We start from the raw sequence: 12,749 nt of genomic DNA, 5'->3' as shown, positions 1-12,749 counted from the left end.
TGATGCACATAGGAAATGCCCTTGGGAAATTCATAGACTGAGCAAACAATAAGGACCAATACGATTGCGCCAGAATATGTGTTTTAGTAGATCTGGAGGTGGGGCTACTAGAGGCCATCGAAATCAATGTCAGAAGTTGGACGCATGTGCAGAAACTGGACTATGAGCAACTGCCCTTCAAATGTCAGAAATGCCATGTCTATGGCCACTTCGCCAGAGGCTGCTCGTCCAACAATGAGGTTGTGCAAGGGAAGGAGGATGGTTGGAATCAAGTCAAGCGCTCCAAAACTTCTTACAAGACGCAAAATTCGAGAGGCCCTAATGGCAAAGGTCCTCACCAGACCTCTGCTCAACAGATCCCTCCCAAGCCTATTCCAGAAAATAAGTTCGACCCTCTTAGCTCGCAGCCAGAGGACATCCAGGAGGACGTGGACCAAAAGGCAGTATCTTCAGATAAAGGTAACCCACCAATCTTCTCCAAGGATGCAAGTGTCGCAGAAAGCTCGAAAGGAATTCCTGTCGAAGTTGAGGAAGAGGACCAAGAGTCGGAAGACTCAGAGGAGGAAGGAGAAATAGGTGACTCCCAAGCCTCTGTAAGGAGATCCACAAGAGGCCGCAAAACAGATCGGGAGAAAAGAGAGCAAGAAATGTACAAAGATAAGTTACAGGGCAGTCAACCAACTCTGGAGAAGTTGTTAGCAAAAAAGCCAAAGATGGCAAGAAACCACTGCCAAGGCTCCAAGGGAGCCCTTCAGAGCAAGGGTAAATAATGAAAATAGTCTCCTAGAATTGTAGGGGTATGGGGAGAAAAATCAAGGAAGAGGCCATAAGAAACTTAATAAGAATAGAAGCCCCAGACATATTCCTTATCCAGGAGACCAAAATGGAGGACACATACTTCTTCCAAACAAGCAAAAAACTCTGGAGCAAAAGTAAAGCAAAAGCTGTCTCAGCCCGAGGAGCCTCTGGAGGGTTGGGCACTCTTTGGAATGATAGTAAGTTTTCATTAGTATCTGCGACCTCAAATACTCACTGGCTGCTACTAAAAATGCAGCATCTCGTTACAAAAGAATCTTTCTGTCTCTTCAATGTTTATGTGCCGGTCAATGCCGGAGAAACAAAGCCATGTTGGGACTCAATAAGAAGCCAAGTAGACCTTGGGAACCTAGAAAACATCATTATTGCAGGAGATCTAAATCTCACGTTGCACACCTTAGAAAAGCGAGGAGGTTGCATTGTGCGAGATCCGGCAAGGGAATGGGCAGAGGACCTTCTACAAGACTGGGACCTGTTGGACATCAAGCCCTCCTCTGGTAAGTATACTTGGTCAAATAAAAGAATAGGCCCTGGACACATTGTAGCAAGGCTAGATAGATTTTTTGTTCAAAGTTCCTTTCTTTTGCTTGGATTAGACGCTAGTATGCAAATTCTTTCTAGCAACATATCTGACCACAATCCTATCAAGCTTGATCTCCGGGCCCATCCCGATCTTGGCCCCATCCCCTTCATATTTAGCCCCATCTGGGTCAAGGAAGCCAATTTTTTGAAGATAGTCAAGGAAAGTTGGTCTCAGCCAGTCAAAGGATCACCTTTCTATGTGTGGGAAGAAAATCTCAAAAGAACAAACTCTGCTCTAAAGTGTTGGGCCAAAACCCTCCCCAATCCAGCAGCTGAAAGAAAAAATCTCCAAAATTAGTTGGATGTTCATCATTTGTTGTCGAAAGAGGCACATGTAACCAGAGAAATCCTTGATAAGGAGGTCCAACTTCAACAGCACTTTCATAAAGCCTGCCTGGCTGAAGAAGAATATTGGAGGATTAAATATCGCTGCCTTTGGCTCAAAGCAGGAGACAGAATTTCCTCTTTCTTCCATAAGCAAGCTCAAGCCAGAAAAAGCTTCAACTCCATTGTTTAAATCAAGGAAGACACCACCAATCACAAGGACTTTGCAAGTATCAAACGAGCAGCTTTTCTCCATTTCAAAAATTTGTACAGCGAAGATGCGAATCCGACTCAGAATTCTTGTCTTCTGCACTGGGTTTCCTCTTCAATCATTGCTGAGATGAACATCCAGCTAGAAGCTAAATTCACCAAGGCTGAGGTCAAGAATGCTCTCTTTGCCATGAACCCGGATAAAGCACCAGGTCCGGATGGATTCTCCGCCAGATTTCTTCAATCATGTTGGGACATTGTGGAAAAAGATCTTTATAAAATGGTTCAAAAATCCCAAGTCTGTCAAAAAATTGGAGGTAGTACAAATTATGCGTTCCTTGCACTCATCCCCAAGGAGAAAGGCGCCAACTCCTTCCGCAGATTTCGTCCAATCTCTCTTTGCAACACTGGCTACAAATTGATCACCAAGGTTATAGCTAACAGGCTAAAATATCTTCTCCCCAAAATCATTCCAGAGAATCCAAGGGGCTTTATTCATGGCAGACAGCTAGTGGACAACTTCATTTTAGTTCAAGATGAAATCCTTTCAAGCTAGCAGTGCAAGGAAAAAGGTATGGCTATCAAACTGGACTTAGCAAATGCTTTTGATCATGTTGGGCATAATTTTCTTTTGAATGTCTTGAAAAAATTTGGATTTGGGGAGAGCTTCATAAACTGGATTCGACCCTGCATCTCGGAGCCATGGATCGCACCCCTAGTTAATGGCAGAGCTGGTGATTTTTTCAAAGCCTCAAGAGGACTAAGGCAGGGTTGCCCTCTGTCTCCTCTTCTGTTTGTACTCCAAGCTTCCGTTCTCAGCTTCCATCTAAACAAAAAAATGCAAGAACAGGAGATCTCAGGGGTCTGCATTGCAAGAGGAGTCAAAAGCATCAACCATGCCCTTTTTGCAGACGATACTCTGTTGCTAGGTGTTGCATTATTCATTCTACCAACAGATTTAAAGAAGCTCTTGAGGAGTTTTGTATGGCGTCGTGTACTCTCAACAAGGGGAAGTGCCACATTTACTGTTGGAACATTACACCCATCTTGCTTAATTCCATTGCCAGATGCCTTGGATTCGCAACCTCTTCAGTTTGGACCTTGTTTAAATATCTTGGGCTCCCGATATTCCTCAAGCGGGCCTATAGCAGGGATTGGCTCCCTCAAGTGGAAAAATTGAAGAGCAAACTCCAGGCTTGGGGATTCAACTGGCTTAACATTGCGGGCAAGTCAGTCCTCATCAAAGTTGTGCTCTGCAGTCTCCCATTATTTCAGTTCTCTGTTCTCCTTGCTCCAATTGGCATTCTTCAGAAAATGGACCAGCACATTCGCAATTTCTTTTGGAAGGGAGGCAAACAGAGTGAGAGGAAAATCCCTCTTGTTAATTGGGAAACTGTCTCCAAGCCTCAAATGGAGGGAGGATTAAACTTCAAGAGCCTTCCCCTACAGAACATTGCCATGGGAGCCAAGCTTCTCTGGAGAATTATCGCGCCCAAGCCTGGCTGGGCCCAATTAGTGCTATGAAGTATTTCAAAGGTGAGAGAGTTAGATGCCTGGATGGGCCTCTCCCCCAAGGCGTCTCTCCTTTTGTAAGGCTCTACTCCAAAGCCGCCCCCCTGATCCGCCCCAATGCCTACTGGATACCTGGAAATGGGAAGAAAATCAACATTTGGGCTGATCGCATCATGGATCGAGATCCGATTGGTGATTGCCCCTCCATGAAGGCACTGCATTGCTGGTTGACCGCCACAGGGAAATCTACGTTGTGGGATATATCCACATGGGTTGGGACGCGTTGGGCACGTTGGAGTTTTATTGATTTGCATCCGGATCTTCTCCAAGAATGCAGCTGCCTTCGTGCTATGCTGAATGGAATTTCCCCCTCATATACGCAGAAGAGACTCGCGTGGCTGGGGTTCACTGTCTGCAAGGTACACAGTAGCTCAAGGCTATGCTAAGCTCGCTCTGAGACCGAATGTCCCTCCTGACCCTGCTCCGTGGAAGGCGATCTGGAGCATTTCCTCTCTGCCCAACATCGACATGTTCTGTTGGCTCCTATGCCACAGGAAAATCCTCACAAATGACAAATTGCAGAGACGTAGATTCCATGGCCCGTCCAGGTATCCCCTGTGCAGAGAGAATGTGGAATGTGCCACGCATATCATGTTAAACTGTAACTTCGTTGTGCGGGTTTGAAGTGAGCTAATGGATTACTGGAACTCCAATTTTGTAATTCCCACCTCCATAATTGATCTTTTTGCTAATTGGAAAAACAGCTACCCCGGTCCTCCTCCAAAAAAGAAAGTGATTAAAGCAGCTTGGTCTTCCCTCCCTAAGATTTGCTGCTGGCAGATCTAGCTAGAGCGAAACAGCAGAATCTTCAGAAACACTCAACATGATGTCAAGGTAGTAGCGGCTAAGGTAAAGTTTCAGTTAAAAGAATCTTGGGAGATCAAAAAGACGCTTCAAATCTAACTCAGTTAGATACTGTTTGGGGGGCCTCCTTAAATCTGCAATTTCATCAAGCCATCAAAAACATCCCCTCTTCTAAAGAATGGCAAATAAGGGGAAAAAATAATGAAGACTTTCAAAACTGGATCTCCAATCAAAAGGTGCACTCTCTCTTCTTTGCCAAGGCAGCAAAGGGAAATCTTGGCAAGGCTAGCGCAGGAGGAATTGTAAAAAACATTAAAGGCATATCAACTCACAACTTTGCTTGGGGTCTAGGTATCAACTCCAGCATCCAAGCTAAAGCATTGGCCCTCTTCCAAGGTATTAAGTTGCTCTTGAATTTGGAGATCAAGGAGGCAAATATTTTTGGAGATTCTCAAGTGATAATAAAAATCATGGTGACCAACTCAGCCCCTCGGGACTTGAGATTAGCTAGACTGATATCTAGAATCAGAAGTTTTGGGAAACTGTTCCAAAACCTGAAATATTTCCACGTTCTGAGAGACAACAACAAAGAAGCAGATCTTGAAGTTAATAAAGTTTCTCTTCTCTCTGCTGGGACAATGATAAGAGACGGGGACGAAACATGGGATCCAATTCCATAATTAATCAGCTGATATGTTTTATTTCTTGCTATTGAATCAGTTCGTTTGTATTTAAGCTTGGGCAAATCACAGAAATCGATTCCATAGTTGTAACAAAAAAGAGCTAGAAGCTGAACACAAGCTCCATAGCACTTCAGGTGGTCGAAACCATTTGGGCTCTACTCCCTCTCATTGTAATCGGAAATATGGCATTTAGACCACTCAGCTAATATAATCCATAAGCATTTCTGTGAAAAAAAATATACATCAATATTACAAATAATTGTACAACACAATTGGGATTCGTTTGCAAAATATTCCTTCCCACAAGTGCTAATAAAGAAAATGAAATCAAAATTATTGTTAACATCAACTCGTGGAAATGAAAACATTTCAAGCTCATGATCAGAAAAGGAAAATCCATCATCATAAGAATCTTAAATAGGAGTGGATACCTGAAAACTGAAATCATTAAAATGTATGGGGCACTGAAAATGAAAAACTATTGGGACGATTTTTGTGATGGTGTTTTCTTCATTTTCAAAAATAGATTGACTTAAATAATTGGAATTATGGAAAGTTGACAAAACATTTTCCGAAGAATAAAAAGACTCAATATTCTCATCTTTCAATTTGTCATCAAAAATGATTCTGTTTTGTTCTTTTCCTTATCATAAGATAAATCAAAACCAAGAAAAAAATTATATGCATGGAGAGAATTTTCAAGACGCTTGAGAGTATGAAATAAATTTTCTCTATCCAAACAAAAATTAATTAGAAATTCATTATTAATGATGAATTCTCTATTTTTTGAAATTAAAAAGGGTATTGTTGAAGAATTATTTAACAAATTTCAATTATAAAAAAGATCTAGGTAAAGGAAAAAATGAGAATTTGAGTTTATGTACTTGAAAATTTCCCTGCTTGAGGAATTTTGCTCATTGTTCAAAAAATATATTTTATATTCTTCCACTCTTGCATCATTGTCAATTTTAGATTCTTGAACAATATTGATATCAACATAAGAAGATTCTGAATTAACTGCTACAACTCACATTTTTACTTCTTGATTTATTTGTTGATTGCTAATAATTGCTCATTGATTCTCTTCTTTTACATATTCATCAAAATTTGGAGTGGCATAGAAACTTTGATTTGCATCATTGTCAATTTTAGATTCTTGAACAATATTGATATCAACATAAGAAGATTCTGAATTAACTGCTACAACTCACATTTTTACTTCTTGATTTATTTGTTGATTGCTAATAATTGCTCATTGATTCTCTTCTTTTACATATTCATCAAAATTTGGAGTGGCATAGAAACTTTGATTTGAATCAATTATAAGATCAACACTATTTATTTGAGCAACATTAGTTTCTGCTTGAAATTGTTCATTTCCAATCCTTTCTTTTGGGAGAGGATCATCATTGTCATTTTGAGCAACTAATATTTCAATAGTAGTACATATACTTTCTCATTCTTTATAAGAAATACAAGGAAGGGATACTAAATGTTTGAACCATCCTACTAGTAGAAATTCGGGAGGTAAATATTTGGAATGAAATTGCATACAAATTAGTTTGAATTTAATTAGGAAATCATCCAAAGAATCACCTTCCATCATACACAATTCTTCTAATTGATCACAAACCTTTTCATAGTCATATTCCGAAAAATTGTGAATGAATGTTTTTGAAAATTCATCCCAACTATGTACCACGACAAATGGCAAGGATCAACACTAGTCTTTAGCTTAACTTGTTAGCGTAAGAGTGAAGATCCTGAAAATAACACCTTCATAAATACTGAAATTATTATGATTTAAAATAAACTGAAGGAGATGGTCAAAAGCAGAAATCTTACCATCAAAGTTTATCTTAGACATAGTGTCAACTACCTTTATTAGAGTGGAAGCTGGTGGAAACCTGGTAAAGCAATTCCATGGTTTTTTTTAAGTGGACCCCATAGTAATACGATAAAATCTTAAAGTGCAAAATATTCAAAGAAATAATTAACTATTTCCCTCCTTCTAGCACTAAAAATGTTGATGGCCAAAATGAACTTATGAACATTTAAGGGAGCCCCAACTAAGCCCTTATCTATTTGATTTAGTGGTTCTGACTCATTCATTTGGGTTCAGTTACCCTGTTTCTCTCCCTTCTGAATTGTGGTATTCCTTTTACTTACCAATAAGAAGAGAGATATATATTCTACCCTATTGCAAAGCTCTTACAAGAAAGTGATCCTTAATCTGGCTTGAGGGCTCAGCGAAACCACACTAAAGTCTACCCTCGGCGTAAGGGGACTTCTAGGAATGCAATGATTAATCTAAATGCAAATTAAATGTAAAATGCGTGCAAAAGGAAATAAATCTTAATAATATCTCAATTAGGAAGATGTAGAACTAACCTAACCAAGAGCAAGGTAAAAATTGATCGATGATTAACATGAAATATATAATTAATACCCAACTGTTGAAAAAGTTCTAACAATCGATATTGTTAATGTCATGCATGCTATGTTTGGAGATCTAATAAGAATAAATGATTAACTATCAAAACTAAGAAAAAATTCACATAATTTCAATAGTAAGTAAATCAATTTTAGATGACAGATTTCTGAATAAGTAGTTACTCAAAAATATGATTTAAAGTATTGAGAAAATAGGAAAATCAACAACAGATCCATGAGACTTAACATATGAGAAATCTAATCTCTAAGACAAATGTAACAACCCTAGTGAAAATTCCATGTAACAAAAGTTAATAATGGAAAAAACAATAACCACGGTTGATGGGACACTTATTCCAAGTTGAATGTTGGGCAAGACATCCTATTGGGTATTCATTTAGTTTTTATATTGTGGTATGGGTTTTTCCAGGTGTAATAGTGTTTTCAGCCTAGACTTACCATTTCTGGATAGCCATGGTATGACGCGGTTCTCATGTTTTGGTTGAGTTGGATTGCCAGATGGATTCGAAGTTGGGTGGAGTGGATCTACAAATGATAGAGCACATGGCCTAGTTGTCCCTGAACCGAAATATATATCACGGTAAAGCAACTAGCCTATTGACCCCTGAGCTAGACTGTCGTTGCGGTAAAGATAGGATTGTGTTGCCTCGCTGGGCCTAGGAATCCTTACTAGTGAATGGCAGGATATACGTTAAAGCCAAGAGGTTGTTTTCTCTCTGTTTGGCCTAGTAATCCCAGGTTTAGGATATGTGGTAAAGCCTAGAGAGTGGGTCTCGGTTTAAGGCCTAGTGATCCGGGTTTGGATTGTGGTAAAGCCTGGGAGACTAAGACACTGAAAAATTCCTCAGGGTATAGGTGGAGAAATCTGATGACATCCATACTTGTTTGGCCTAGTGATCGGGTGGAGATCACAGTAAATCATATTATGATGTGTCCATTGTGTTGGCCTAGTGATCCAGGACGGATTACAGTAAAACCTGGTTTCTATTGATGGGTGTAAGGTGGTTCAACCTTGGTATGCCCTGGTTGGTTCTTTTGGTTTGAGTCCCACATTCATGCTTGGAATATGGCATGGGGGTGAATGGCTATAAAGAGAGATTTGGCTCAGCCATTCTATATGGTCGGGTGGAACATTGAAGTCCCATCTTGGGTTTGGTTTTTGCATCATTAATGAAAGGTTATTTCTCCTTCTATTTCTATGAGCATTTTGATGGATTATATATGGCCTATTTGGTTGTACTTTCATGAGTATTTATATTGTTATTATGTTGGTTATATGTGTGTTTTATGTCAAGCAGCTGTGTAGGGCTCTTAGCATGTTTTTACTTGTAAATGAATTGATAATGTAGCTATGGCATAATAGATGTTAATGAAACAAACGACATGAGAAAATAATGGTTCTTAGCAATTCTCAAATAATTACAAGATTCCTATGTTTAATCTTGTTGGTTACCCCTGTAGATTACATTCTTGCAACATGTTTGACAAAATGCCTGTCATGGCTAGTAGGGATCTCATTGAGTTCTTTTTTAAATTATTTCTTTTGCATCATTCTTTCCCTGTTATTTTACTGATCTTAATCTATCATTCCATTATGGACAGTGACCTGGGCTCTGGGCCTGAAAAAGTGGCTTAAATCCTAGAGAAGCTAGTACAAAACTGGAAAATTGGGTCTCTAGACGCTGGCGGGCAAGCCTGTGAGAGCGAATTTAGGTTTCTAGAAACTGTCATGCCTATAACATGAGAGCGACTGAGGCTTAAGACGTTCAGAATCTAGTATACCTAGGGGGAATATTATGAGGTACAGAGGGAAGTACACAAGGGAATAATGTAATAATAGGATGGGCCATAGTTAATAAATAAAGTGGTTAACCCGCATCATGTAAAGGACCACAAGTAGTTAACAATAATGTAATAAGCCCATTGTATTAGATATATGGTATTGAGAGAACCATGGTGATAACTCGTGGTATTATATGTATGAATCATATATAGAGGTTAGAGACTCCCCATTGAGATATGTCAAGAATTATTGTGTGGAGAGGCATATCGCTTGTGGAGTGTTCTCCTTCCTTAAGGAGTGATTGTATGGTGTTGCCCTACCTTAAGGGTTTGATTAATAAAAAGAAACATTTCTATCTATTTATCTCTTGTTATTTCTTGGGTATATTTGATCTTTTATATATTTTCAAGTCACATCTATTACAAGTGGTATCAAAGAACTTTCTTGAGCAAAGCGGAAAGAATTTTAATTTTTCTTTTTTCTTTTTTCTTTAGTAATTTTTTGGGGCAACGAGTTTTCATATCAGATCTGTAACTTCTGGTGCAACATTTGAATAAAAAAATTGTAGCTCTGGATTCTTTGCGAAAAAATACTCAATTTCAAAAAACATATCAGCCGAATCCAAGTTCGGATGAGGGAGATATCGCCAATTTATAAATCAGTTGTGTTGCAAAATTTTGTGACGAAAATTCATGGACAGCTGATCTTCAGTTTATTTTTTGTTGTTTTTGTGGGGAATTTTGAGAAAATCATTACAGATCTGAGATCCTCTTAAAAAATTAACCAATTTCAAAAAAAAAACAGTCGAATCGAAGTTCGGATGAGGGAGATATCACTGATTTAAAATCAGCTATTTTTCCAGAATTTTTGTTACAGTGGGACAGTTGCAGTGTGAATCTAAAATTCCAAAGTGTCTAAATCGAGATTTCTATCAAATGGGAAGATGTGGAATGGTCGTTCAATTTCCAAAAATAGGTCATAATAAGGATTCTAAGCAATATTGATCAAACTGTGGCCATTTTAAATTTTCGCCAAGTAAGTGACTTTTATTTTTCAAAACTCTCTTCATGGCTTCTAGCAATATGTTTTTTACAGAAAAAAATGATGGGCCGACTATTGAAAAATTAATACAAGATCAGAAGGTTGACTTCCCAATGTATTAGAAGAACAAAATAGGGTATTATTTGAAAGATGACGCTACTATATGTTGGAAATCACTTGACAATGAGATTTTGAAGTTATGTCACGCTGACGAAATTGAAAAACTAATTTTGGACAAATGGTCTCATACTGGAAAGAAGGAAATCAAAAACCCTAGCAAAGATTTTATTTTTACAGGAAATAAAGAAACCAATAAACTTAAAGGGTTATTTTTTATTGGTATCTCCTTATTAGAGGTTCATGGATTGATTTAAAAAGAGAAAATCATTGTGTCTATAAATTATAATTGCAAGCATAATTTTATCAATGTTAATTTGGAAAAAAAATTGCAAGTTCCAGCGAAACACATTGAAAACAAATAGGTTGATAGTGAAGATGTTCAAGTTTATAAAAATGTGAAGCTTTCTATGGATAAGTATGTATTGCATTGTGATTTTTATACTTCAGATATGGATAACATGGATGTTGTTTTGGGATATCCTTGGATAGAATCTGTGGGTACTGTCAATATTAATGTGCAGAATAAATTCATTAAGCTTTGGTATAAAAGGAAGAAAATTACATTGCGAGATTTCCATTAAGACCCAAGCAGAGACTATGGAGGCAGAAGCACAAAGCTCTAAAGATATTGTCACATCAGATGATGAGCCTTTGATGGTCAACCACCAAACACAAACATCAAACCAAGTACCAGAAAAAGCACCAAACACCACTCAGGCACCAATAGTAGAGGAATTCAAGAAATATATTACATCGATTAAAGCTTCAGCATATCACCACTCACATCACCCAACAAGACAACAACCAATAAGGTGGCATAGAACTAGCAACAAGGACAACAACCCCAGGATGGTTGATCGAGTGGTGTGACAATTCACCCAATACGCATAAACACAGAAAAGCTATCAGGTTCAACTTCCATCTCAAACGAGCGAGGAACCAACTGAATCGAAGGTTCACCTTTCTCTTGGATGGATAGATGCACGTGCATGGTACTAATGGACTACTCTTTTGAGTAGATCTTATTATTTGTGTTCTTCTTATGTTTCAGGGACGAAACATGTTTAAGGGGGGTCGAATGTAGTATACCTAGGGGGGATATTACGAGGTACAGAGGGAAGTACCCAAAGGAATAATGTAATTATGGGATGGGCCATAGTTAATAAATAAAGTGGTTAACCCGCATCATGCCACAAGTAGTTTGCAATAATGTAATTAGTTCATTGTATTAGATATATGGTATTGAGAGAACCATGGTAATGACCCATGGTATTGTATGTATGAATCATATATAAAGGCTAGAGACTCCCCATTGAGATATGTCAAGAATTATTGTATGGACAAGCATATGGATTATGGAGTGTTCTCCTTCCTTAATGAGTGATTATATGGTGTTTCCCTACCTTAAGGGTTTGATCAATAAAAAAGCATTTCTATTTATTTATCTCTTGTTATTTCTTGGGTATATTTGTTTTTTTATATATTTGCATGTCAGATCTATTACAAGTGGTATTAGAGCACTTTCCTGGGCAAAGCGAAAAGTTATTTTTATTTATTAACTATGGCCCATCCCATTATTACATTATTCCCTTAGGTACCTCCCTTCGTACCCCATAAAATTGCCCCTAGGTATACTACACAGAACATCAGTAGGACCCAGGGACAGGATGTTTGAGCCACTGACATGTCTCCTAAGGGTTCTATTGCTGATGTGGATAGGTTAGTTGATGAGTTTCATCGATTACACTTCCTTAAGGTCACATAGGAAGTCGAATCCAATCATAGTAGCCTTTCATCGCATGTTTACCCTAGTTGGATGGTTACATGGGTAGATGTGGGAGGAGGGTGTTATAGAGTGGTATCAAAGCATATTTCACCCCTCAGATTGGATGGGCGGAGTGTGTTGGTCATGCATACATGTCAGTTGCATGTGTTTCTCTTACACTTTCATTCCATGTGCTTGTTGGATTGCATCTTCTTGATCATGGTTGTAGAAAGTTTGTCATGAGGAACTTGATGTTTTATTTTGTGGAATGCATCGTCATGAGTATATGAATGGTTGCATAAGGTTATATGTTGCTTGACTACATCCTTGTACATTAGGTATATTCTTGAATGTTTTGATTACATACATCAGTCTTGTACTTGGTTGCATATGGTTATATGTTGTTTGACTACATCCTTGTACATTAGGTATATTCTTGAATGTTTTGATTACATACATCAGTCTTGTACGTTGATTACAAGAATTGATCACTTATGCTCAACTACATGTGTTTATGCGTATGTGTAGTTGATTAGGCATTTCTTATGCATGTTGATGGTTGCATGTGGAAATGTGTACAATGGAGTAACGGTTG

This window comes from Pinus tabuliformis, chromosome 8 (assembly GCF_031772625.1).
Source record: "Pinus tabuliformis cultivar Carrire ecotype Pingquan chromosome 8, CPIR1, whole genome shotgun sequence".
Taxonomy (NCBI): domain Eukaryota; kingdom Viridiplantae; phylum Streptophyta; class Pinopsida; order Pinales; family Pinaceae; genus Pinus; species Pinus tabuliformis.
Note: the sequence above shows the minus strand (reverse complement) of the source record.